We start from the raw sequence: 27,890 nt of genomic DNA on the forward strand, positions 1-27,890 counted from the left end.
GACCGGCAAGAGGGTGGACAAACATGACCAGCTTGGGTCAAGAAACCCTACACGGAGCGTAAGGGGCAGAGTACAACATCAAGGGCAAACTTCTGAGAAAGGCCGACAGAGCTACGAGGCTGAGCAAGAAAGGCTACAAGCAAAGGAAGGTATCAATACCTTTTTTCAGCAAGGTCTTTGGGGTACAGACAGTGGACAACAAAAACAGTGTCTTTCTTCTCTCATGAAACATAGGAAGGCTCATCATGTGTTCTGCAATAGTCAAAAATGTCTATGGTATGGCAGAAAAATTTCACAAGTCAACCAATTTTCTTCTGTAAGCTGACAAATATATTGGGCTTTCCCTTTCACCACCTTGAAATACATTCTTCTCTGGAGTATACCATGGTTATGCCTTTTTGAAGTCAAGAAACGTAATACCCAATATCATCCAGTACGGCAGCTATGCTTTTCTTACTGCCCATTCCTTTCACTGTCCCCAAGCATGGACACCCAAACTTGCTCTTCCAAGTATCCTAGTCAGCAGGTAGAGTACAGACACCCAAATCTGTGTTACAGGCTAAAAGAATATCAATTCCAGGGCTTCCCTGGTGGCGCAGTGGTTGGGAATCCGCCTGCCAATACAGGGGACACGGGTTCAATCCCTGGTCCGGGAAGAACCCACATGCCACAAAGCAACTAAGCCCGTGCGCCACAACTACTGAGCCTGTGCTCTAGAGCCTGCGAGCCACAACGACTGAAGCCCACGTGCTACAAGTACGGAAGCCTGCATGCCTAGAGCCCGTGCTCCGCAACAAGAGGGGCCACTGCGGTGAGAAGCCCACACACCGCAACAAAAAGTAGCCCCGCTCGTCGCAACTGGAGAAAGCCCGCGCGCAGCAACGAAGACCCAACGTAGCCAAAAATAAATGAATTAAAAAAAAAAAATCAATTCCAAAGCGGTTTCCTCTGCCAAACCCTCCCCTAGGTCAATCAAAATTTACCAGCTCTTCCTTAGAGCTCTTCAGCATTTATCTCTACTATCCACGATGGTATTTTGCACATAATGTTAAAGTATCATTCTAACAATTTGGTTTTTCCCGAAGTTCAATCCCCCTTCTGCCACATGAAGGCCGTACTTCCTCTTTATAGGGAAGTGTTTCCACTTGTTATTGGCAGGTGTTAAGAGAGGGTGGCGAGGAGGTGCAGTGAGGGCCTTGATTCTAAAACAAAGCTGCAATGACTGGGACTTTCCTCTTAACAAGCTGGGTCACTGGATATAACATCTTAAGAGGTACAAAATTCACTATTTGTGAACAAGGATAAAAAGGGGCCTACCGGCTAAAAATCAGGAGGTGAGCATGCGGAAGACTACAGAAGAAATGTATCCAAATTCAAGGTTGACAAAAGAATAAGAACGTGCTTTGCCTGAACCCACAAATCCCAAAGGATAAAGGGCAGGCACATTCTTAAAACTCATCTGCCCCTGAGCAGACATTGCTGTTCTGAGCTAGAGTAAAACGGAGCCGTGTTTGAATAAGCACTAGTGCGGAAGTGACTGCCACCCCAGCATCCTCCTTCCTGTGGTCTGGCCATAAATGTCTTGAAGCCTTGACCTTAAGAAATACCTACTGTTTCAGACTACCCACTGCACTTATATGTCTAAATGGCACAGTGACACAGTCTCTCCCCTTAATTTCCTCACTACACCCATCTATACAAGTAATACTACTTTCACACATTTTACTTAACCCTTATAATTATAGGCCTTTGCTACACTATGCCCAAGAAGGTGAAGACTAGGAGGATAATAATGTGCTGGGTCATAGGAATATCTTATAAGAAGATTCCTATTTTGCCCAGGAAACCGCGTACTGCATAGTCTGACCTCCAGGACACAAAACTGCAAACACACTCCACATCTTCTGCTTAAACATCACTGCCCCACGTATTTCCCATCTTTTTAAAAACCACCACCACCACCACTGAATCTTACATTAAACAAGAAATGTAAATTGTTCATTTCCACAGATTATCAAAGTTGGCACGTAAAAATCATGAGGAAAACTGGCAGATTCGTTTATTTGGGCAAAAGTTACCCCTTGCTTTTGAAGATCAACCCAAATAAATGAATTATTCAGATTCCATTAACTTTTGCCCTAAAACAACAGGACAGGGGCCAATGAGATGACGATTTTACGACAGTTTGACCAAAACATAAAATGGTCAATATAAATTCATGGGCTGATTAAAAAGCGGAGTTAGAAATACCTGTTCGCTATATAGACCAGTAAATTTCTATTAAGATGATACAGAATGGGACTTCCCTGGTGGCGCAGTGGTTGAGAATCCGCCTGCCAATACAGGGGACACGGGTTCAATCCCTGGGCCAGGAAGATCCCACATGCTACGGAGCAACTAAGCCCGAGAGCCACAACTACTGAGCCCGCGTGCTTCAACTACTGAAGCCCATGCGCCTAGAGCCCGTGCTCCACAACAAGAGAAGGCACCGCAATGAGAAGCCCGCGCACCACAATGAAGAGTAGTCTCCGTTCGCCACAACTAGAGAAAGCCCAGGCACAGCAACGAAGACCCAACACAGCCAAAAATTAAAAAAACAAAGAGTTGAGTCCTTTAAAAAATAAAAAAGATACAGATTATAATCCTAACAACGTCCAGTTTCCTACAAAAAAATATTTCTAGTTTCAAAGGAAAAGTGAACCAGTATGGGAACACTTGTATTGCATCACTCAAGGTTTACACAGGGTATCAGTGGCATCTTGTTCATACTTGAAGGTCAGTACACTAAGTAGAGTTCTTCCTGCCTACTGTCCTGTGCTCTGTGATTTTTTTTTTAACTGTTTTTCACCTTGAACAAATGTACAGTTTTCTAGCTGTTGATCCTTCTTTAATTTTTGTAATTCTACACTGCAGTCGAGACTCAAACCAGGATATAACATGAGAATACATTTATTTTTACTCTTCAAACTTTAGTAGCTGCCACTCCTTAGCAGCATTATCCTGGGAAAATTTAATCAAACTATCTGTGCCTCAGTTTCCTCATCTATAACCGGGGAACATAAATCCCTTTAGTCACATACTGTTACAAGGATTAAATCTACAGCACCTGTCAAGGACTGAGAAGCAGCATTTAGCACACTGGGAGCCATCAACAAATATTTGTTACTGCTATTCAAATCTAAGCCACTAGAGAGTTCCAAGTAGCAGCAGCTAGCAACTTGAGGAAACGTGCACACACCTTCTAACAATGGAACCAACGCTCAGGGCCATTCCAGCCAGAGCTTTCACACCTCATGGAGGGCCCACCAATGTCCATGTTAAAGCCCATTTTCACTTCAGGTATGATTAATCTTCTGCACTAAAAAACAACACGAGTGTTTTCTCACCAAGAAGTTCTTGAAGTTCGGTAGGCTTCCAGAACATCTGTATGACTGTTTCAAAGCAGCAGCTTGCAGAACGAAAAATGAGGGTTTCAACAGTTTTAAAAGTATGGTTTGAGTCGAGGGACAGAAGCCTACGGGACAAGGCAGAGCCGGGCAGCGTGGGGAGTGCTAAGGGCAGGCAGAAGCACGGACCGCCAGCATGTTCTCCGGAAACCACCGGAGCCGGGTCACCGCGGCCAGGGGCTCCGCCCTGGAGATGCAGTTCAAACACAGCTGCTGCTGGCTCAGCCTCTTCTGCGACCCACCGGAGGGCACAGTCGCAAAGAACGCTACACCATGAGACCCGGACGAGGGAAGGGGCCTGCCAGCTGCCGGTGGCCTGCTCCCAGCCAGAGTGTGCTGGTGGGCAACAGCTGCACCGCTGGCTCCACGGGCGAGAGGCAGCGGCGCGAGGCGGCGCAGGTGCTGAGGAAGACAGGCCAGCGGCCTCCTGGCAGCAGGCCACCTGCTGAGCGCTCCCCCTGCCGCGGCCAGGTCTGCACTTCTGACCTCCAGATCCCACTCATGTGGAAGGACACAGAAGATTTCAAGAACGAAGGCGACCTGCACCATCGGGCTGTGTTCTTGCTGCTGCAGACAGGGGAATGCGCTCAGGACACGGAGACGATCCTGGTGGACAGGACCCTCACGGCCGTCTCCTTTCACAACAACGTGCTCTTTGCCGAGGCAGGGCCAGACTCTGAACTGCGGCTGGAGCTATATGGGGCCTGCGTGGAAGAGCAGGGGGCCCTGGCTGGAGCCCCCAAGAGGCTTGCCACCAAGCTCAGCAGCTGCCTGGGCTGCTCCTCGGGGAGGTGCGTGCAGGCGTCGCTGGAGACAGCTAGGGGCTCGGGAAGCAGTCCCATCTTGCTCCCCACCCCAGCTGCTGGTGGTCCTCGTTACCACCGCTTGGCTCATACCACTCTCACCCTGGCAGCGGTGCAAGATGGGTTCCACACACATGACCTCACCCTCACCAGTCATGAGGACCCCGCCTGGCTGCCCCTCGATGGCAGCGTGTGTTGCTGTCTGGTGGCTCAGCCTTTCTGCGTGACTCAGCCTACTGCAGGTGGTACCCTCAGAGCGCAGCAAGCTGGGGAGCTGCAGGACTGGGTGCGAGTGCATGGAGTCTTGAAAGGCACAAACCGCTTCTGTTACCATCAACCTGAAGACACAGACACTGGGGAGGAGCCGCTGTTTACTGTTGTGATCAACAAGGAGACTCGAGTCCGGGCAGGGGAGCTGGACCAAGCAGTGGGCCGGCCCTTCACCCTGAGCATCAGTAACCAGTATGGGGAGGATGAGGGACACACACGCTTCAGGCAGAGAGCTGGGGAGCCCGGCAGAGCTGGACGGAAGCTCTGTGGCAGCTTTTCTTTGACATGAGCCAGTGGAAGCAGTGCCGTGATGAAATAATGAAAATTGAAACCCCTGCTCCTCGGAAACCACTCCAAGTACTGGCCAAGCAGGGTTCCTGGTACCATGAGATGGTGACAGGTGATGTTCAGGGCTGAGTAGGCCTGGGGCCTAAGCTCTGACTAGCCCCCTCCCCTCAATCCCTTCCTGGTGCCACAGCTATTGAGCCCGCTGGATGACATCACAGCAGTGACAGACAGCCTGGCCCAGCGGGAGGGCACGAGGCTGGAGACACCCCCAGCCTGCCCTGCTTGGCCCCTGCTCGCCTGCTTCAGTGGCCCCAACCCCAGCCCAGCCCCATTCCCTGTCCTGGAGGAGATGCCAAATGGTCTCCCTGGATGCTGTCCCCCCAGACCACTCCCTTGGGGATTCTCGCTTGGTTGCCCCTCCCCCCGCCCGAATTGGTCCCCACAGTCTAGAGGCCTCTGCAGCAAAGGCCCACCCCACACTTGGCTCCAGTCACCAGTGTGAGACGGTGTGCTGGCAACAGGATCTGGCCAGAAGAGGAGGTGACCGGTGTGCAGCTGGGCTCTGGATTCGGCGCTGTTTGTAGCAGGTTGGCCAGCTTGGCCTCCCCTTTGCTGGACTGTGGATAGGCTGGGGAGGGGGAGCAGAAGCCCCTTTTAAGCTGTGGTTGCCATGGTGCTGAGGGATTCATTCCCAGGGCTGGCTGGGCCCCGCTAAACCCTTCCTCGGAGAAAACTGGAACCAACACTGCCCTACCTCCCTGCACTAACCAGCTTTGAGGATGGCACTGAAGAGCCCTGGGAGGGAACGCACCTCCCTTGTGACTCCCACATTGACCATTAAAGTTATTTAACATCAAAAAAAAAAAAAAGTATGGTTTGAGTTGGGCTGGAATGAGTTGGCACACCAATCACTCCTCTGTCAGAAGAGTTGGTTTCTAAAAAGCACTTTGGTTAGTTCACCAAGGCATTGGTGCCAATAAACTTCCCATTGTATCTCATAACTAAGCATTAAACAAATAAATGGGGCATAGGATGGAGAAAGATTTACGATTTAAGCCCTCACCTGAGGAAAGACAATTTACGAAATAAAATGATCAATGTTCTAGAATTAAAAAGTAGTTTTACAAAATAAAATGTATTGAAAAATATCTAAATATAGAAAAATAAATAGTAAAAAAACCCCATCTGAAAGTCATGCAAGAAGATACACATATAGAGCCAATAAAATAATTCTACTTTAAAAGTAATCAAAGAAGATGAATGGTTTACATGAAGGGAAATCAAATGTAAATTACATGAAAAACACATTCTTACTAGTAATCTTTTATGCAGATGAAAACAATTCTAAAGTCCAGTTAATCTAGGAAAACAAAAATAGTGACGAAACAAAAACTCGATTATACGTAGGAAAGTTTAAATATTTATGGGGTACAGTCTGAAAATTCGCTTACATACCTTTAACCTATTAACTCACTTTGTGGATATAGTTCTAAAATAAATAATCCTAAATAGGAAAAAAAGTACATGTTTAATGCTATTAAGAAAAAAGAAATCTAGAACATGGACATAACTAGAAAATAGTATATTTGCTTAATGGAATATATGTGCGTTTAAAATTAAAAGTGCCATAATTCAAGAAAAATGTGCAACTTCCATTTCCAACAAAGACGAAACAAGGACCAAATCCACCCTCCTGCATAAAATCAAAAAAAAACAAACATTTTGAAACATGGTTTTCAGTAAGATAGGTAACAGGCAACAGAGAACAGTGATCCCTAAGAGACAGGACACAAATGAGCCCTACAACTGCTTACTGCCTAGAGTTGCTAGTGGGAATGGACAAGGGTTTGAGGGAGACCAAGCCTGCTAGAGCTCTTGGCACAAAGGACCAGGGTGGAGAGAGCAGCACAGAGAGATGACTTCTGAGATGCGTACAGGGCCTCTCTTGAGCACGGTACTGATCAGCCCAGGAGTGTGCTTCCACCTGAGGCCAGGGGAAGAACCATGGCAAAGCATTAGAAGCAACAGTGCCTACCATCACCATAATGACCCAACCATTATACTCCAGGGTATTTAGTCAGGAGACAAGAAAATATATATCCATACAAAGACTTGTACACAAATGTTCATCAAAGCTTTATATATAAAGAGCCAAAAATTGGAGGCAACTGGAAACAGCCCAAATGACCACCAGAGGTAAATGGATGGCTAAACCATGGTATATCCATACAGTGGAATACTACTCAGCAAAGAAAGGATGAACTACTGATACAGACCACAACACAGATGAATCGCATATAATTAGACTGAGTGAAGGAAGCCAGATTAACAAGAGTAGATACTGTATGATTCCATTTATATAAGCTCTAGAAAATGAAACTAATCTATAATGAGAGAAAGTAGATCAATGGCTTGGGGTACATGGGAAGGGATAGAATGGGGCACAAGGAAACTCTGGGTGGTAATGAGTATGTTCACTATCTTGACTGTAGTGATGGTTTCATGGATATATATACATTTCTCAAAGCTTTCCAAGTTGCACACTTTAAAAATGTGCAGTTTTCCTGCATATCCATTATGTACCAATAAAGCTGTTTGTAAAAATAGACAAAATGCTGGGATTTCCCTGGTGGCGCAGTGGTTAAGAACCCGCCGGCCAACGCAGGGGACACAGGTTCGAGCCCTGGTCCGGGAAGATCCCACATGCCCAGGAGCAACTAAGCCCGTGCACCACAACTACTGAGCCTGTGCTCTAGAGCTCGCGAGCCACAACTACTGAGCCCACATGCTGCAACTACTGAGGCCCACGTGCCCTAGAGCCCGTGCTCCTCAACAAGAGAAGCCACCGCAATGAGAAGACCGTGCACCACAAGGAAGGGTAGCCCCGCTCACTGCAACTAGAGAAAGCCCACACGCAGCAATGAAGACCCAACGCAGCCAAAAATAAAATTAATTAATTTAAAAAAAAACAGACAAAACGTGGTTTCATGAACAGTTATAAATATCAGAATATAAACTAACACGTATACATTGGCCACCATCATATGATTAGAGAGATCTACATAAATGAAGTTTGTTAAGGTCTTCGGAGTTTTTACTTTTGTAAAAATTTACAGCCACTGAGTTTATCTAATTTCAACAGCCATTCTTATTTTCTAGAAACAAGAGCTAGGAGACAGTTTGCCCATGATCATATGAAAAGGTCACACAAAAGAAACAGACCACACAACTCATAAGATGCCAATCTCTGTTCTACATTACATTCTACACACTTACAGAATAACAAGATTATTGGGAAAGAGACACATAGCTCCTTCAGAAGAGTTGTAAACCAGGGAAACTAGAGCAATTTCACTAGGGTACCCAGGGTGTTCCCAGGGGTGAAACATAAAGGGAAACCCTGTACACAGGTGGGACGACAATGTGTGGAAATTAGCCCAGTCTCAGCATTCAAAGCAACCTTTCAAAAATCCAAGTTAACATGCCTTGACATACATGATGTTCACTTAAAAGCCGACTGTGTGGTTTTTGTTCAAAAAAAGGGAAAGCCATTTTTCATCACAAGACATAAAATGTTTACAGAAAAAGAGGGGGAGCCGCAGGTATGCATTTCCTAGGGCTACCATAAAAAATTACCAGACATTGATGGCTTCAAACAACACGAACTTACTCTCTCCCAGTTAAGAGCCCAAAGTACAAAACTCAGAGTGTTGGCAGGGCCATGCTCTCTCTGAAGGCTCTAAGGCAGCCTCTTTCCAGCTTCTGGTGGTGGCCAGCAATCCCTGGCAATGCTCAGCTTACAGCTGCATCACTCCAATCTCTGTCTCTGTCACAGGGCCTTCTTGCATCTGTGTGCACCTGATCCTCTCAATGAGGACACCAGGCATTGGATTTAGGGCCCAGCCTCATCAGGTATGACCTCCTCCTAACTGATTATCTGGAAGTAAGGTCTTCACAGATCTAATGTCATAGTCATAGGTTCTTAGTGTTACAACTTTAACATATCTTTTGGGGGTTTTCACAACTCAACCCACAATAAGGGGATGAATATCTAACATAGTAAAATTCTCTTCAAGGAGACAATAACAAAGCAGAGTGAGATTTCAGTTAATGTATCAAGTAATATTTTCACTTCTAAATAAACAGCTGTGGCCATTTCACATTGAACCAAAACACCTCAAGATGGCTAACAAAATGCAAAAATTGGTTTCCTTTTCTTTTTTCCAATATGAAAATTATATTTGCAACAAACATCCCTGACCCATAACTCCCTCTCATTAATAATATTTTCATTAACAAATACACTGCTTGAATTTGGGGGGCTGAGACTTTTTTTTTTTTTTTTTAACAACCAGAAAGGAAATAAATGAAACTTTTTTTTTTAAGTCAGATGTTAATTTGCTTGTAAGGGGTCTTGTCCTTTCAAGCCATCATCGTCATATAGGCGTTTTATGATCTTTAATATAATGTGTGTGTACTGGTACACTTAATTTACACTTATGCACAACACTATTGTTACAGCGTACACATACATTCTTACAGAGCTAAGAGTAAATGATTTAACCGCAGCTCAAACATTCTTTTCTGCTAGGTGTCTAATGTGTACCAACCATATAAGCTTAGCATAATTCAGGACATAATAAAAATTTGATTCCTATCCTCTAATTTATAAATGAAAAAACTTTCATTGTTAAATAGTAAAATGTATGTATTAAGTGAAACTGATTAAACCCATCATATCACTAAGGAAGAAACTGAAGACTAAGATACAAGTCACCTGATATTCAAATGACCTCTCAGAGATGGACAGATGACAGAGGGTTCATTCTGCTTTCAAAGCATGTCTCCGGTTCATACGCTCTGCTGGCCAGACAGTGCCTAGAGATGTCTGTTTAGTATATTACTTGGTAATTAAAAAGAGGAAAACTACATGTTTCATAATCTGCTTAGTTTTAGGCAGCATGTAAACAGCAGTATCAAAACAGCCCCCATACATACCTTTTTAACATTTGCCAGCATTGTGGCAGCACAGAATAGGAACTGGGGGATAATTTTTTGATGATTTCTAATGATAAGCAAAATATGGTTAATGTTTTAGGAGTGGATCTAGATCTGGTATAAGCAGACACCAGATCTGATACAGTCCATTTTTTCCTATCGTAAGAACTACCATCAATAATGGAAAATACCGGGGCTTCCCTGGTGGCGCAGTGGTTGAGAATCTGCCTGCCAATGCAGGGGACACGGGTTCGAGCCCTGGTCTGGGAAGATCCCACATGCCGCGGAGCAACTGGGCCCGTGAGCCACAACTACTGAGCCTGCGCGTCTGGAGCCTGTGCTCCGCAACAAGAGAGGCCGCGACAGTGAGAGGCCCGCGCACCGCGATGAAGAGTGGCCCCCGCTTGCCGCAGCTAGAGAAAGCCCTCTCACAGAAACGAAGACCCAACACAGCCAAAAATAAATAAATAAATAAAAAAATTTTTTAAATAAAATAAAATAATGGAAAATACCTAAAAACATTATACCATGTTTTAAAGACATACATGGAGAGGCCTCTCTAGAACTGAGGTCAAAGGCCACTACCTACAGTAAAGATTTTGCAAGCACAGGAAAATATTCTTACAGAATGGGTGAGGAAATACCAAACCTCTGTACACATGTTAAAGTATCATGCATCTGAGATACTTAAATCTAATTCTGACTAGTGAGAAAAGTCCCCTCAAGGTCTAAGTCTCTAAGATTCAAGGACACAGCTACCTCTCTCTTACTTTCTCTTGGTGAAGGTAAACAGCATTAAATCTAAATGAGTTTTCACTGAAATATACGCTCTGCTCCACTCCTCTCCTCTCACGTCCCTCCTGCATTGATTATATTTGTGAAGACTATGCTTCCAGTGCATTTAAATTAGACACCATCTTTCCCATCACCTACAATTCTCAAATGTCACATAAACTCTGACGTGTTACATAAATTGTCCAGTGGGTAGGAAACCACCAATGATGAACAATGAATAACACATCTTTTGAAGCAAATGGCCAGGTCAGAACCAGAAGAACTCAGGTGTTCTAAATATACTAAGCAATTTACCAAGTCAATAGAAATAGAGGACAGTGGGGATTAGAACCAAATGATGCACAGTAGAGCTATCATATTTAATTCAATCTAAGATGCCACTTATTTTAAGATGCATTATTTTATACTCCATTAAAAATAAAGCCGTCAGTTATGACTAGAAGTTCTGTCCTGAAACCAGATGTTAAAATTTGCCGATGGGAGAGATACATCTTTTAAGAATTAAGGAGATGTGGTATGTTTCCAATAAGGGCAAGTATTGGCAAATACTACCTCATAGCTATTCCTACCCCGAACGTTCACTATGTATCATTCGTATCAATTATAATCACTCAACCAGCAAGTGGACCTCAAATAGTTAAGGCTGTATTGTGCCAACCATATAGAAAAGAACATAGAAGGCGCTCAACTAGCTTACAGCTTGGCCAAACATCACCTATCCAAATCACTTACGCCAATCTAGGGAAAATAAACTTATATTTGGTCCTCTGGGAAACCAGTAGCATGTGGATGCCAAGTATTACCCTTGTGGCCCCCAAGCTGATCATTTTCTTTGCATTAACTCAGGGTGAATAATGATCAAAAGGCAACTGGCAGAGACACAGCCTCCAGCTCTGTTTGATGCATGATGCTGTGACGACATTATTAGCAAGAACCATTTCTCTTGCACCAAAATACTGAGTCCAGATGTCAACCTGGTGCCTGGAAAAGATGCTGCACAGTGACAGCTGTTTGATGCGTCCATGCTGAACAGCTGCATTCTGACCAGACACATCCTTTAACCAATGAGGTATCAGTGCATTCATAAAGAAAACATTACCAAAAAGAATTCTGGCCTCCAAAATTAAATTAGCACACACTTCTTTTTTAATCTGCTTAAGTCATAATAAATAAGGGGCAGTTTTGCAGAAAGATGATAAAGGGACTACTGCATTTTATGTAATTAAGCAATAAGCATATAGAAGCAATTAAGTGTAGAGCATGAAATAGCAATAAGCATTCAGCACAACACAAATTACTCAACACATTCATTTCACCACACTTTCTTTTTAATGGAAAGAACTGGTGACCTAGATAAAGCATTGAATTGAAAAATCAAAAGAATTTAAACAGCAAGATGTAGTGGTTAACGTACAGCCCTCGAGCCAGACCTGGAGCCTATTCCCAAGGGTTCCACTTGCCAGCTGTTTGACCTTGCACAAGCAACCTGACCTCTCTTTCCAAGCGCAGTTTCCTCACGTGCAAAATAAAGGTAATAAAGCCCTCACCTCACAGGACTTTGGCTTTGTGCGGAATGAATTAGATAACGCAGGAAAACGCTTAGCCAGTGCCTGGCACAGGGAAAAAGGTACAAAATCGTATGTGCTCTTTATCATTAGTACCAGTTATAACACTATCAAGTCATGTATTTCCCAAACCTCAAGCATCTTTCTTGCTCTGAATTTCATTAGTTCTTTGCTTCTGTGCCTCTAACATTTTTATTCTACCTTGCATTGTCTTCATTTGTATCATCTTGACTCAACCCACCCCATCAACATCTTTTAACATCCCTCCCCCTCAGTAACTAATACATCAAAAAATATTTAAGTTCTATGGCGCTGATAAAGAAATATCTGGGCAATGAACGAATGAAGCGTAAGTGAAACAATCCTGTGGGCTTGAGACCTCGTATCCACTGCCTGGCGTCCTGCACTCTGACGAAGGTGAGCGGCACAAAGCTGGGAGGCGAGGAGGGCCAGCGGCAGCAAGGGGTCCGAAAGCATTTCCATTACCCTCCATTCAGAAGGGTGCCTCTACATAAATGCTTCAGCTCAAAGGAGACACTAATGTGCTTCGGTGGAATTCTGCCGGTCTGACCCATGAATATCCTTATCAGGGAGAGTCAAAAACTATTTAATTCATTACAGGCTGAGAGTTTAAAAAGCAAGAGAGGATTAAGCAATGCACACACCAGTAGTGAGCTACAAAAGGGCACTGTTCCAGTTAATACAGCTGCCTCTGCAGTGGAAGAGGAATAGAGAAGATGCAAGATACATTCATATGGAATTCCATATTAAAATATATATACACATATATACAAAGAAAGATTAACAAAAAAAAAAGAATCTGCCAACATTATGTAAGTAAAAAAGGAAAGACATTTCAAAGAACCCTCTTGGTAACAAGATGCATGGAATGAACAGATCTGGACAAGGAATATAAGCTGGTTAGAATATACCTAACAAAACGGATACCAGGGAGGAACTGCCCCCCAAAATACGTAACCAGAATTAACTGGGTATGTTGCTAGAGAGAAATCAAAACAACCTTCAGAAGTCAGCCATCACTCAATACCCTAGGGTAGAAAGTCACCCTGTAATGGCACAAAGGATCCAACAGAGCTGGGCGAACATGTTCACAGCCCACCTTGGACAAATGAGAGCAGACCTGCCTGACCAGTGCAGACAGCACACCATCCTGAAAAAGCAGAGCTCAACACTGCCACTTCTGAAAAAACACTCTAACGCTTCTGGGCCTCTGGAAACCAACCCAAGCCCTCCCTCTTGACCACTGTTAGTTGTGGGTCTGCAACTGACACGTTTTCACCAGCAGTACCAAGACCTTGTCTATCCTCGTTTCAGTCTCCTTCTGGGATTTACTTCTCCAGGGGCAGTTCCTTATCAACTTCAGATGTGCAATGAAGACAAAGAATTTGCCTCCAATACATATTTAACGTACTGGAATACAACTGTTAAGTCTCTCAGAAAGACAGACAGGGGTTGGGTTGGGTGGAGGTATAGATATAACTTTAAATATTGCTAGCTTTCTATCCCTGTTCCCTCCCAATTCCACTCAAAGAAAAGATTTGATTTTAACCTGGTCCTGACCATCCTGAAGCACTACTTTCTGTTTGTGCAAAATGACAATAAAGAGATTTTTAAGGATAATTTTCACTATACACTATTTTTCTCTCATACTATGACCTTAGACTCTAGCTCCCAGCAAGAGACAACAATTTGCCTCTTGACAAATTGAAATTTTTTAAAACTACCCTATATTTTATTATACTGGCTCAGAGAATATGAACACCATCTATACAAGTTTGAAACCAGAGAAAAACTATTCTTCCAACAAAACGAATGTTCACACAAAGACAAGACACCACCTGCAAATCTTTTAGTTTTATCCTTTTGTTTAAAGTTATTCCTCAAATATCAAGATCATAAAAAAACCTTTGTTCTGTAATAATCCCCAATGATTCCACTCATATGGCCAACTAACAAAGCCACCATATAAAATGAGATTATGGATTGCAGATCAAGATGATCTCAGTTGAAATCTTGGTGCCTCCTTTAAAAAAAAAAAAAAAAAAAAAAAAAGAACCTAGGTAACAAAGAAAATTGGGGGACCATTCTGAGTCACTGAGCATACCCAAGACAGTTATTTGCCCCTCTAATGCCTTTGTAATCCTCTCGTACTAGAGGGGTTATATGCTCTGCCTCAAGTTTGTTATGAAGGGAAACTGATACAAAACCAACACTTAGGTCCTGAGAGAATGAACAAGGTAGAAAAATAGACAGTGAAAGGACTTATTAAAATCAGAGAACCCAAACACTGGCCAACTGAGGAAAGCTGGAGGGTGTCAGGCTGTTAATAAGGCACTGAGAGAGAAACAAGGCAGCCCATCTCGGACAACTATTCTAGCTCAATACACGTCCCAGATTACACTATAGCATATTCACTTTTTCAATCCAGTTTTACCAAAAAATCCTCTTCCATATTGTTCCTTGAAGCTCTGCAAGGAAGAACGGGTCTGAAGAGACTGAATGCTCTAGAAAGGAGGCTTTAGATAAAGCCTAGTCTACAAACAATTGTGGCTGTGTTTATGGTCCTTTCCCTTCTCACACCAAAACCAACACTTGCAGGCCTATAAATTCCAAGTTTTGAAGGCAATTCCAAACATAACACTGAAAAACCATAAACTCCTGCTGATTCCTTAGAATTAGAGAGAAGAGGAAATGGTTGGCATTAAGAACCCTATATGATGCCATCATCATCCAGAATTTGTGTCTTCTTGGTCTCCAGCATTATTCATGGAAGATAGCTAACAGATTTGTTAGAATCATTATTAGAACCTAAGAGTTATTAGAACCTCATTAGCAGAGTCGAATTACAGAGAGAAAACCATGCTCTTTTAGCTGAATATTCATACCAATGGAAAAAAAGAGAGCCTTCTTAATCACTTTCATTATCAAAACAAACTCCCTGATGGAGCCTTTTAACTGGAAGTCTACCATTTTAAAGACATTTGCATTTTATCAAACTATATTGACAGGGCCAATAGAAATAGCTTCTAGCTCCTAGCTTCACATCTCCCAAATATGTGATGACATCTGTAGCGATCCACTGAAAAATAAAACAGGAAGACTAGGATAGGAAGCTAGGCCCCTAGCACACAAGCATCTGGTTGGAAATCTCACTGAGCTGGCCACCAGTCTTTCTCCAATCATCTTTGTTATGTTAAAAAGAGGGAAAGGATAAAGAAGAGAAAGGAAGGGACCAGCATCACACCTAGTTTCACAATAAAATGTCCCAAAGATAAAGGGATGTCATTTACTAACAAATGAACAAAAAATCAGAAGCAGTACTGATGTGTATGAGGAGATGAATAGGTTTGCATGCTAGACATGTTCTACCCAAGATAAATGTGTCTCTCCCTTTCTCTCTTACACACACACACTCTAAACGTGTAGGGTGCCACAGTGTTATTGCCATGAGCTATATTTTGCTATTTATAGAGGTTATAAAAGTACATAGCACTTTACAAACCACAGAACATAGGCACTAGAGCTTGGAGGAACTCGGCTTAAATTAGACATGGACAGAGTAGTGAGGAAAACAGGAAAATATTTACTTGTACCAGATTCTTGGCAAGAATAATTCTGGGAGGCAGTAAGAAAGGAACTATTAAGCAGTGATCTGTAGGAGAGTTCACACAAACCAGAATCAACTCATCAGTAATCCAAAACCTTAACTCTTGAAGGCAAAGAATTGATATCATCATAGACAATTCTATGGCAATTTCCACCTCTGGAATTGTAGTTGTTTAAACATGAATTTTAGTTGTCTAATATATGATGCCAAATTCATCCAAGTAATATTAAAATGTGTACACTGAATAAACATCCAAATACTTAGGCAAGAAAAGAAAAACAAGTCAAAAAATGATCTTATGGTCTGGGTAAACTGCAAACCTAAATTCATTAAGTTCAGCTCTTACAAGTGACGGTTACAGAATTTCCATCAACTAAGGAAGTCATCAAGTCCTTTATCCTCCTAGATAAGTGAAAGATCTGGGCTTCTAAAATGTCTATGAAGTATTTTCCAAGAAACAAAGAACTAAAACACAAGAAATTCTCTCCACAGAGAACACAGACATTCACAGTGTACCCTCCCATCACCTCAATGAGCCACAGCTCAGGAAGGCCTCAGCCTCACAGGGTTTAAGGATTTAAGGTTGGATCTTAATTTAGTGTTCTCTACACTTACCAGGGATTCAGCATGATGGACAGTCTACAGCACTGAGTTTTATTACAAAAGACTTGATGGTGTCGCACAATTTTGTGATGTATTATTATTCCCACTTTGCAGGGAACTTGGAAGGACTTTCTCAAATACACAGTAGGTGTCTGGGAAAGACATGAGCCAGGCCCTCAGAATACCAACCACAAATACTTTCTTCATGACCTCTATTCCCAAATAACACCATAACCAGTCAAAACCAGCCAAGTTCATTTTTCTAAAGGCAAATCAGAAGTGCTCAGTAGTTGACTATCACATAGAAATTAGCAATAACCTAAGGAATCCCTCCACCTCTGAGGTCACTGAGGGCATACACAAGTTTCTTGGTGCTACCTATCTATAAAGTACTAGACAGTCTAATATGTTCATGGTGTGTTCTTAGGTATCATTTGTAGCCAATATTGAAAAGAAATCACCTGATTCTGATGGTCTTTTCATAAATTTCTCTTTAGCGTACCAAAAATTACTAATACATTGCAAAAAAAAAAAAAAAAATCAGGCTTTAATCTCCTCTCATTCATCAACAGTGACATCAGCCCCCTTCTCTATTCAAGGGGGAAACCATCTGCAATAGTTCTGCCCGATTTCCCCTGGAATTTTAACTTCCACTGCCTGCTTTCTGAACCCTCAGCAATGGGAGCAATTTACCTCCATCAACTTCACCAGTCACTGTTGCAATTTAGCTAAGACATTTCCCAGGGGCCCATTAGAAAAGGTTGCAATTTGAAAAAGTCACATCTGATCCTACAAACCAGTCCTGGAAACATAATTTGGTACCAACAGATTTTTTCTGATCCCAAATTCTTCACTTTGACACAGAAATGCAACAAGGAAATAAGGAGAGGATTTCTGAAAATTCTCTCAAATATATAAACATTAAAAGACATTCTGGGGACTTCCCTGGCAGTCCAGTGGTTAGGACTTCGCCTTCCAATGCCGGGGGTGCAGGTTTGATCCCTGGTCAGGGAATTAAGATCCCACATGCCTCAAGGCCAAAAAACCAAAACATGAAACGGAAGAAATATTGTAACAAATTCAATGAAGACTTTAAAAATGGTCATCAAAACAAATCTTAAAAAAGTAGACATTCTGATAAAAACCACAGCCTGCTCCATGCATGTTAAGGTTCTGCTTTGCTTTGGTTTTGTTATTTGACTCTACACCAAGCAAACCGAAGATGGTGGCCCAGGGCAGAGGAAGCCCTTGGCAGCATCTGCAATACAGCAACATCAGAAACCCAGTGAGGATGTGAAGTTCCTTCCAGAGTTGAGGACCATGAAAAGCCCAATCGCCCTATTAAAGTACTTCACACAAGGGCACACACATTGCACCTACTCAGTAGAGCTAACCAAAAGCAATGTGAAAGTACACATTATGTGGAAATGGGCAAAAGGGTGGGAGAGAGCTCTAGCAAAAGAAATGAAACACTTTATGATAGGTAAAAAGTTAGCTGCTACCTTCGTTACTGTTGCAAAAGCCATAGTGTTCAGATTGGAATTAAGTCTTATCCCATAAATAATTTTATCATTATTTGAAATTAGACTTAATAGGCCTTGATAATGTATTTTAGTAGGTCTCAATCTGCTTTTCTAGGATACTGGTGCTTCTCAAACAATGTAGAAAAAGTGTCATCACCACTAAAAATAATGTTACCAAAAATTAAGTTAGTAACTATAATAGTCGCAGTTTGAGATTTTCGTCCATATATTTTTCTTTAATAAAAAAGTGTGTTTATTATAAATGTCAAACGGCAATAGATCAATGAACCAATATTAACTTAATATTACTATTATTATTAATTACTATGAATAGAATGCATACTTTGGTGCACACATATGCTTGACTTTATATAACTTACGTATAGTGTGTTCTCTACTTGGAGAATTATCCCAAATCAAAATGATGGCATTAAATATTCCTATGTACTATGAGTTCTAGGAGGTTTGCCACCTGAACATGTTTGGGAGCCAGTGCTATATTTATAAAACTTAATGGTGGCAGGGTCCCACATGTTTACAAAAAAAAGCTCACATTTGATATTAAACAAGGGACTCAACAAGATAACATGATTTTAGAGTCAGTATTTCTCTTCTCCGACAACAGGGGTAGGCTAAAGATTCCAGGGATTCCTTATCTTCCCTAAGTATAATTAGAGAAGGCATTTGCTCTTTCGGGCTATTACTTTCAACTAAGTTTCAACAGTAAGTGAACAAAGTAAGTGGACTGTCAGAAGATATTGATTTACAGATGATACTTTTACTTTATCAACAGTACCACCCACAATCTATAGCCACACACACTTCAAGCCAAAAGATTTTCTGCAAGGTTCAGGTAGTACAATCAATGTGATTTCCAATGTTACTTTGGAAATACTGTTGTTTTAGAGCAGCGGTTCTCAAAATGTAGACCAAAGACCCCTGGCTCCTCTCTTTTCTTCCATCTCCAACTACTTGTGTGTGAGGCTAGAATTGCTTCAAAAATTTCAACCAAAACAACATATCAAAACAAAGAAAATGCAGAAGCAGATAGGATTCCAGCTGTCTTCTATTAAGTCACACAGTAAACAGATTTGCATAAAAAAGTAATGTGTCTCTCATTTTATGGAAAACAGTTATTTCTCATAAAACTTACGTTAACATATAATGGGCTTTTTAATGAATTAAGTATTTTTATATGTCTCAGTTTTCACTGCTAGTATGTACTGAATGTATCAACAGATATAAAATAAACAACAGCTTTTTGGGCCCTCAATATATTAATAGGAGCCTTCAAACCAAAAAGATTGAGAACCACTTTTTTTTAGGGGAACTCAAAGATTAAACTCAACTAGTTACTGACAGCATAAAAATGGCCCAATGCAGGAGAGCCTTAATGTGAAGCTCCCTCATCAAAAATCTTTTAAATAGAAGAGTCTTCTACATAGACGAATCTAGTAAAAAGAAATCCTTCAGGGAAATCAAAACGAAAAAGTTCACCTTACTCTTTATCCAAACAATTATTTAATGCTGCTCTAAAAACAGTTCCCTTTCGGTCTCACCCTATGCTCAGGTTTTTGTACAATTATAATAGAACAAATAGAACAATCTTTGCCTTTTTGATCACTTAACACTGTATCCTAATCTTCCCAGTAGAAATATAATCTTTATAATTTTGATAGATACAGAATTAGAATGCTTAGTTATATATAAATATAAAAATTCAAACTGTACACTTAAGATTTTACTGAAAGTGATAATTCAATTTAAAAAAAATTTTAGGGACTTCCCTAGAGGTCCAGTGGTTGGGACTTCACCTTCCAACTCAGGGGGTGCGTGTTCAATCCCTGGTCGGGGAGCTAGGATCCCACATGCCTCACAGTCAAGAAACCAAAACACATAACAGAAGCACTATTGTAACAAATGCAATAAAGACTTTAAATATGGTCCACATTAAAATAAAAAAAACTTTAAAAAAATTTTAATGGACCATTGATATTCAAGAATTTACTTAAGCTAGCCTCTATTTCTGGCTAGACCATTTCTACTTTTTCTGAGGGACTGTGCTACAGTGAACGTCTTCAGATACAAAGCTTGACTCTTCCTTTAAGTCCTTTCCTTAAAGAGAGCTTTAAGAGGGTGACGACTCTGATACAGATTATGCACATTTTATGAAGCCACCCACATCTTGAGCCAGTTTGACTGCTTGGTCCCAAGAGCAAAGGATATTACGCCATTGCATATCCAATTTCTTTCACCATTATTCCTTGAAAATAAAGAGGATTTTATAAACGTGAAACCACCATAAGCTCAATTTAGAAGTTGCTTAAGAGTGTCAACCTTTCTGCGGATGACAGTCAGCGTCATGTGTCAGCCTGATGTGGAGTTCCGTCTGAGCAGCAGACAAAGTCTAAGGCAAAGTCTTCTCTCTGCCAGACTACGCTGCCTGGTACACTGACATTACTGTTATGAGCTAAGATGTCCCCCCAGATTCATATGTTGAACCCCAGAATGTGACTCTATTTGAAGATAATTACCTCTTAAAAGGGCCTGGGCTTCCCTGCTGGCGCAGTGGTTGAGAATCTGCCTGCCAATGCAGGGGACACAGGTTCGAGCCCTGGTCTGGGAAGATCCCACATACCGCGGAGCAACTAAGTCCGTGCGCCACAACTACTGAGCCTGCGCGTCTGGAGCCTGTGCCCCACAACAAGAGAGGCCCCCACAGTGAAAGGCCCGCGCACCGCGATGAAGAGTGGCCCCCGCTTGCCTCAACTAGAGAAAGACCTCGCACAGAAACAAAGACCCAACACAGCCATAAATAAATAAATTAAAAAAAAAAAAAAAAAGGGGGGCCTAAGTTAATGACAGCACCTAGGGTGGGCACTCATCTGATCTGACTGGTGTCAGCGTAAGAGGTGAGAAGCACACACACTAGGGTCACACACATACAGAGGGATGACCGTATGAAGAGGAATTAAGAGGGCAGCCACCTGCAAGCTAGGGAGAGAGGCCTCGAAGAAACCACCATCAACACCAACCTTGGATCTGGTACTTCCAGCCTCCAGAACAGTGAGAAAATAAATGTATTGTTTAAGCCATCTATCTAGTCTGTGGTATGTTATGGCAGCCCTAGCAAAGTAATAGTTACCAATCTGATCCCTAAGGACATTTCCATGCTCCTCCTGATCTACTCCAAACCCTTCCATTTACAGATAATGGAACCAAGCTCGATGAGGTTAGGTTTCACCTGAGACCGCAAAGCAAGTGGAAGATCAAGAGAATCTAGATCTCTTCTCACACCAAAGCGCTTTCCACTATCCTAAAAGAACAATTAGGAGACTCCTAGATATTGCTGAGCATTAATATCAAAGGGCTGCAATTCAATCTTAAATCAATTTCTGGAACACAATTCTTGAGGACACTCAAAAACAGCCAATAGTTTTGAACAACAACAACACATCCAGGTGCAAGCCTCTGCAGAATACTATACCAACCATACCTGCCACACAAAAGCTGTGCCTTCAAAGAAAAACTGAAATAGGATAATTTAAAAGAGACATGAGGGCTTTGAACAAGTAAGAGGAAGGACTTGCTTTTGGCAGGGAGATGAAACTAATTTTAACAGCATTCAGGGGAAAATGGATGTTGAATAAGGTCAAACGGCTTGTAAGACCTAGTTTTGAACCATGGATGAAGAAATTCGATCAAAAAGCTAAAGACTTAAGGACTTCCCTGGTGGTGCAGTGGTTAAGAATCCACCTGCCAATGCAGGGGACACGGGTTCGAGCCCTGGTCCGGGAAGATCCCACGTGCCATGGAGCAACTAAGCCCGTGCGCCACAACTACTGAGCCTGCACTCTAGAGCCCACAAGCCACAACTACTGAAGCCCATGCGCCTAGAGTCCGTGCTCCGCAACAAGAGAAGTCACTGCAAGGAGAAGCCCTCGCACCACAACGAAGAGTAGCCCCCGCTCCACAACTAGAGAAAGCCCTCACGCAGCTACGAAGACCCAACGCAGCCAAAAAAATAAAAATAAAAAAAACAAAATAATGAAATTAAAAATTAAAAAAAAAAGCTAAAGACTTAAAGTTCCAGTTGAGAACCTAATAGAATGGAAGAGACTGCTTGCTGAGTGTAACAGGAAGAGTTTAAACATGACTATGTATTCCAGATGTTTATGTCTCTGTACATCATCTGTCCTTAGCATGTTATTTCTTTGTTTAGCTTTCCTCCCTTAGTTGAGACTTTCTCAGCCAAATGAGAAAGTAAAGGGCCCCAGATGAGCTGGTGACCAGAGCTTTCCCACCTTGAAATTCACCAAAAATAATCCACAAAACTACAGCTGGTCAAATGATAGATAAGCATGGACAGCATTAGTTATTAACCCCTCAAGTCTAGGAACTTACTTTATAAAGGAATTTACATACAAATGTTAAAAGCACTTTCCTCCCCCAAATCCTTCACCCCTCACAAAAAAAATTTGTTTGGGTTTGGGGATGATTAACTTAGTTGAAGTAAGGGACAGTGAGTTGTAATTAGAGGCAGGCAAAATATTCAGGCGCTTCACCATGCTAATCTTATACTTGATGGCCAAAATGGTAGTGGCAGGCGGCCTAGAAAACCATATGGAGATAAGATGAAAACAGTGATTTCCAGAAGTCCTCGTTAAGGTATACACGGAGAGCAACCACATGAGATCTATCTTTGAAATATTTCTGTACTTTTTAAATGTGATCTAAAAATTATACTGTGCTATGAACACACTGTGATGACGTACAAATTTGTTCAGAAGACAGTTTGCAATTACAATGCAGTTTCTAGTTCATCAAGTCCATATTGTTACAATATCAGCAATTAGTAAATGCCTAGACACATAGTAGAGTTTGAATGCTTGAAAGGTATGAAGAAACCACCAAAGGAGGAGCTGTTAGACAAAAAGCTAGCACTTTAAAGAACTACTGAATACAGAGATAATTAGGTTAAAATTTTGGAGAGGCTTGTCCCTTAATAGCAAAAAGAAGATAGAATGACGAAACATAGCAGAGAGGTGCCTTTTGAGACTCTTACATAAAAGTTATACATTAAACTCTTTACTAATTTTTCTCATTAGTCATATATGCACATAGGTGACTGTCCTAGGCAAAGGTAGAAAAGTTCAAAATTAATAGTGCTAAAGTCAAACAAATACTTTCCCCTTCATAAGCTACGAGCAGGGGATCAGATTTCTCTAGAAAGTGAAAAAGGGAATGTCTGTTAAATAAAGGTCTCCTATGCATTGTCTTATTCAACCACATTTACTACACAACAACCAGGCATTGAAACGTCTATCTTACAGATTCAGAAACAGATTTAGTGGTGGGCTGGTTTCAGACACCAACTAGCCTACTCCTTTCAAGTCCATTCCTCTTCCATTCAGCATCAGGTCTCTGAAGTAATAAATAAGTAGTGCAAATTAACGAAATCGTAAAGTAAAAAAAAAAAACCAAAAAACCCTCAGATCCATCTACATTCATCTGCGCTGTGACCCAACAAAAGCATTCCTAGGTATACAGGAGAAATAGATGTGCATGTCTACCAACCGCATATACAGGAATGTTTATCAGCATCTTTATCATAATAGATCCAAGCTGCAAACAATCTAACAGTCCAGTAAGAGAATGGATAAACAAAGTAAATTCATACAACAGAATATTATACACAAAAATCTTATAGGCATAATGTTGCATGAAAAAAGCCAAACACAAAAGGGTAATGTATGATTACATTTAGTGAAGTTCAAGAACAGGCACAACTAACCAGTGTTGATTAGAATAGTGGTTACCTCAAGACAAAAGACACTGTCTGGGAATAGGCACTTTCTGGGATGCTAAAATATTCTCTATGTTGATCTGGGTGGTAGATACATGAGGGTGTACATACCTAAAAATTCATCAAGCTGTACACTTAAGGTTATTGCACCTTATACACATGACTGGGTGTTTAACCTCAATAAAAAGCTTTCTTTAAAAAAGCTTTCAGGGGCTTCCCTGGTGGCACAGTGGTTAAGAATCTTCCTGCCAATGCAGGGGACACGGGTTCAAGCCCTGGTCCGGGAAGATCCCACATGCCACGGAGCAACTGAAGCCGTGCACCACAACTACTGAAGGCCGGGTGCCTACAGCCTGTGCTCCGCAACAAGAGAAGCCACCGCAATGAGAAGCCCACGCACTGCAACGAAGAGTAGCCCCTGCTCGCCACAGCTAGAGAAAGCCCACGCACAGCAAAGACCCAACACAGCCAAAAATTAAAAATAAATAATTTTTTAAAAAAAGCTTTCAGAAAGTGGCAAAGATAGGCAAAGTAATACCATTTACATTTAAATGAAGAATAACTTATTGTACTCAAAGTATAATAGGGAAGAACCTTCGTATTCTATTACAAGTTAATCACTCAAGGGGTACTGCCTATTCTCAAATTATACATAGGCCCATCTATGGGAAGCCTGCCTCCCAGGTAATGAGCGTTAAGCTAACATACCTTTGTATAGCTCACAAGAAACATCCTGACCATATGCCCACCTGTGAACGGCTGCAGGAAGGAAGAAATTAAACACATCCCCTCCGGAGTCTGGCGGGAAGCAGGACGTTTCCCCCCTCCCCTTTTAGCATAAAAGAAGCCTAAATTCTACCTCAGGGAAGATGGTTCTTTGGAACACTGGTCCACCCATCTTTTCGGTCTGCTGGCTTTCTGAATAAAGTCTCTATTTTTTCCCCCAACAACCCATCTCTCAGTTTACTGACCTACCATGCAGCGAGCAGTATGAGCTTGGACTTGGTAACAGGAGTAGAACCTGAAAATTACTTGATATTTGCACCATTATGTAAATATACTGTTATTTCTCGTAGCAGCTGGCAATTCTACCTCTTAGAAAATTAAGCTGTATACCTAATTTGTTTGGGAGCAGGCAAACAAGTTGGAGAAGCCCAGATTTTATGTTGCCACTGTACCTAGGAGGAGGTAAGCCTTGGAGGGCAAGACCCTCAAGAGGAATGGCTAAAGCAGAGGCTGGTGGTAAGAAAAATTGAAGACATGCAGGTCTAAGATACAAGGGGCAGGGGAAGGACACTGGAAGAACTAGGGGCTCTACACTCTGGGAACACAGCTTCTGCTTCAGAAGAATAAAGACAAAATGGGAAACACCAACTAGTATTCTTTAGTTTGTGGTTGTTTTTTTTTTTTTTAACATTATACAAAATGTACTTACAGAACTTACCTGCTATCACCCCCTGCCCTGTGCCAATCTGCTTTAAAACAATACACAGGTCTGAAGTATATAATAAGCTGTTCTGAAAGCAGATGCTATGAGGGAGGCACCAGGGAGAGAGGAAAGGAGGGCGAACAGGCAGCAACATCACAATTGTTGGGGTGCAAATAGTGAATAATCCCCAAACAGAGTGATACATAAGGTTGACATTATTAGGGCAGAAAGCCTCAATCACTTGCTGCTTTAGATTTACAATGATTTATTAAGTGATTTTTTTTGATGCCAGTGCCCTAAATTCTTGATTGCCTGCTGCATTAACTTAGCACAGTTTATAGCCTGCGCTTTAAATGTCTGGATGTTGGTAGGCTACACAAGTGACAGGAACCTGCTACATTGCTACGTTCCTTAACCCAAGGTCCTGAAAGGAGAGGCCATTGTTACTGTCTCTGAAGCTCTGAAATATTACACCACGCTTGCTGAAATTACCCCACTACCCATGTACTCTGAGGGATTCTGAAACCCCCTGGCTCTTACGCTGGATCATTTTCCATGCTGGGAACACATCTCTCAGAAGCCAAAAATCAGATTACACAGAGTTCATAGGAAATCTCTTCCTTATCTGCCTAAACTAACCCTTTCTCTCGGATGATGCATTCCTTTCATAAACACGGTTAATCAATTCTAGTCAGCAATCCAAGGTTCAACTGCCTCAAACTGTCAAGTTTATATACAAGAATATGAGAATTTGACATTAAAATACTGCAGATCAGAGGCCATAAAAATACAATCCATCTCCCCATAGGCTCCAGCACTCTCCCAACTGAAGACCAAAACTCCAGACAGATTTAAGACAAAAGCTCCTCTAGTTGTAATTGGTTTGTAAAAAACAAAAGTTTATCAACTGCCCACCGGCATCTATTATAGCTCTAATACTTCAAAGGCTGATACAATGGCTCATTTGATTTGAGCTCTATAAATCCCTGAACATTTCTATGTATTTTTCCATTCAAATTCAAATGAATATTATTTTAGTAAGCCCAAATGGAAATACCAAACTTTTCTTCAAAATGAATAGGCTGTTCCCATTACCAAACCCAGAGGATGAGAATTTGTGGGGCTGGATACTCCCGTATGTGTGTATAATCCTCCTACATTCATATAGCACTGCAATCCCATTAGCAGCAGGCTTAAATTAATAAAATTGTTTGTCTTGTCAGCTTGTGTGTACACGTTGTACAAACTTGTTAGAGAATCGGCAGAGGCCTGACAATTCATTATCCTACAGGGAGCCAGTCTGAAACCTGCAGCTTCCCCGCTCAGATGAAGCCACCGCGTCAAACGAGAGCAGCGTCTGCAGACAGCTGCTGCACACTCTGAAGGGCACAGACACGGAAACTCTGCACACAGCCTACCGTTCCCCAGCAGCCAAAGAGATTTTATATTTCACTCCCAGATACAGAGCACCTACGGCTGCCCGGCATCAGCAGGATCGTCTTCTGAGAAATCTCTGCAACAAGACAGATTCGACTTTTTTCTGGTCCTCAGACTGACTGGCAAGGGCTAAAGCTGTGGTCAGATTTTTACAGGGGGTTTTTAACACCAGTGCTTGGCTCATATTAAACCACCAAATGTTATTCTTCTCCAGCAAAGATGAGGGAGGGGGAGGCGGTGAACCCCACCTGAACAGCAGAAGGTCCTTTCGGTTTCGCTTCCATCAGATGCCTCCACAGGGCAACTGCACATAGGTAGGCATTTAGTTGTCAGTCCATCGGCTGTGGCAACACGAGGTGTCACTCTTCTCGGGCTCCGTGCTACCCAACGCAAGCAATGCTGCACTGAATTAAGTTAGCAGGAACTTACTTGGGTCTCTCTGGTGAAAGGAAGTGGATGTCAGGTGCAGAGTATACTTCTTGGCATCACTTACCCAAAATACAAGTTGGTGGCAGATGGAAAACCGTATTCCAATTGCTTTTTGTAGGCTACAGAGATCATCCCTACAACTCAGCCCCAGAGCTAAGAACAGCTATGCAAATCGGAACAAGTCCGTGAACCCCAGGGATTTATTCAGGTCTAAAAGAGATGAAGCTTTGAGGAAAGTGAAAATGCTAATGAAAATAAGACCCACAACCTGAATACTATTTTCCCTTAGGCTTTTAATGCTTACCATTACTGACCCATCAGACCAGTGAAAGTTTTGCAGGCCAAAAACAGTTTTCCCAAAGTGAAGAATTATGGGTTTCCCATTTGGGGCTGCAGAAATCTGGCCATCCAACAAGTCTGTGGTTCTGTTTCAAAATAGTGCCCCTTTCTCTCTGGGAGAGGATAATAATCTCCCACCTCACCATCAGGCTTGGCCATGTGGTTTATAAAGCCCTTCCCCACAGAAGGCTTACTTACACACATGGCTGTTCTGGTGAACTTGGGAGGGGCTAGTTAAATCGCAATGAATCAGTGCTTGATTGCCATGTCTCTTTTCCCTCCGATATGATATTGGTAAAATCCCAGATAATGAATGATCCTTCAGCCTGATTCATAGCCATAGCCTACTTATGATGGATGTATGAATGAGAAATAAACCTCTATTATTATAAGCTACTGAGCTTTTGTTACTGAAACCGAATTTAGCTTAAGTGGACCAAATAAAAGCTGTAGGAAATTTGGTCCCAGCAAGGATACTGATGCTACAGTGAAAAGCAACAAAACATCCAGAGAGGCAGAATAGAATCTTCC

At 42.0% G+C, this 27,890-nt stretch overlaps 1 protein-coding gene and 1 pseudogene across 1 annotated transcript in view; one reads left to right on the plus strand and one right to left on the minus strand.

The window, feature by feature from the left end:
- Window positions 1–27,890, minus strand: part of SND1 (staphylococcal nuclease and tudor domain containing 1) — a 412,864-nt gene that overhangs the window by 279,866 nt on the left and 105,108 nt on the right. The window lies entirely within an intron of this gene.
- On the plus strand, window positions 3,583–5,309 carry LOC132371408 (rhotekin-like; annotated as a pseudogene).

This window comes from Balaenoptera ricei, chromosome 9, assembly GCF_028023285.1.
Source record: "Balaenoptera ricei isolate mBalRic1 chromosome 9, mBalRic1.hap2, whole genome shotgun sequence".
In the NCBI taxonomy this organism is placed as follows: Eukaryota; Metazoa; Chordata; class Mammalia; order Artiodactyla; family Balaenopteridae; genus Balaenoptera; species Balaenoptera ricei.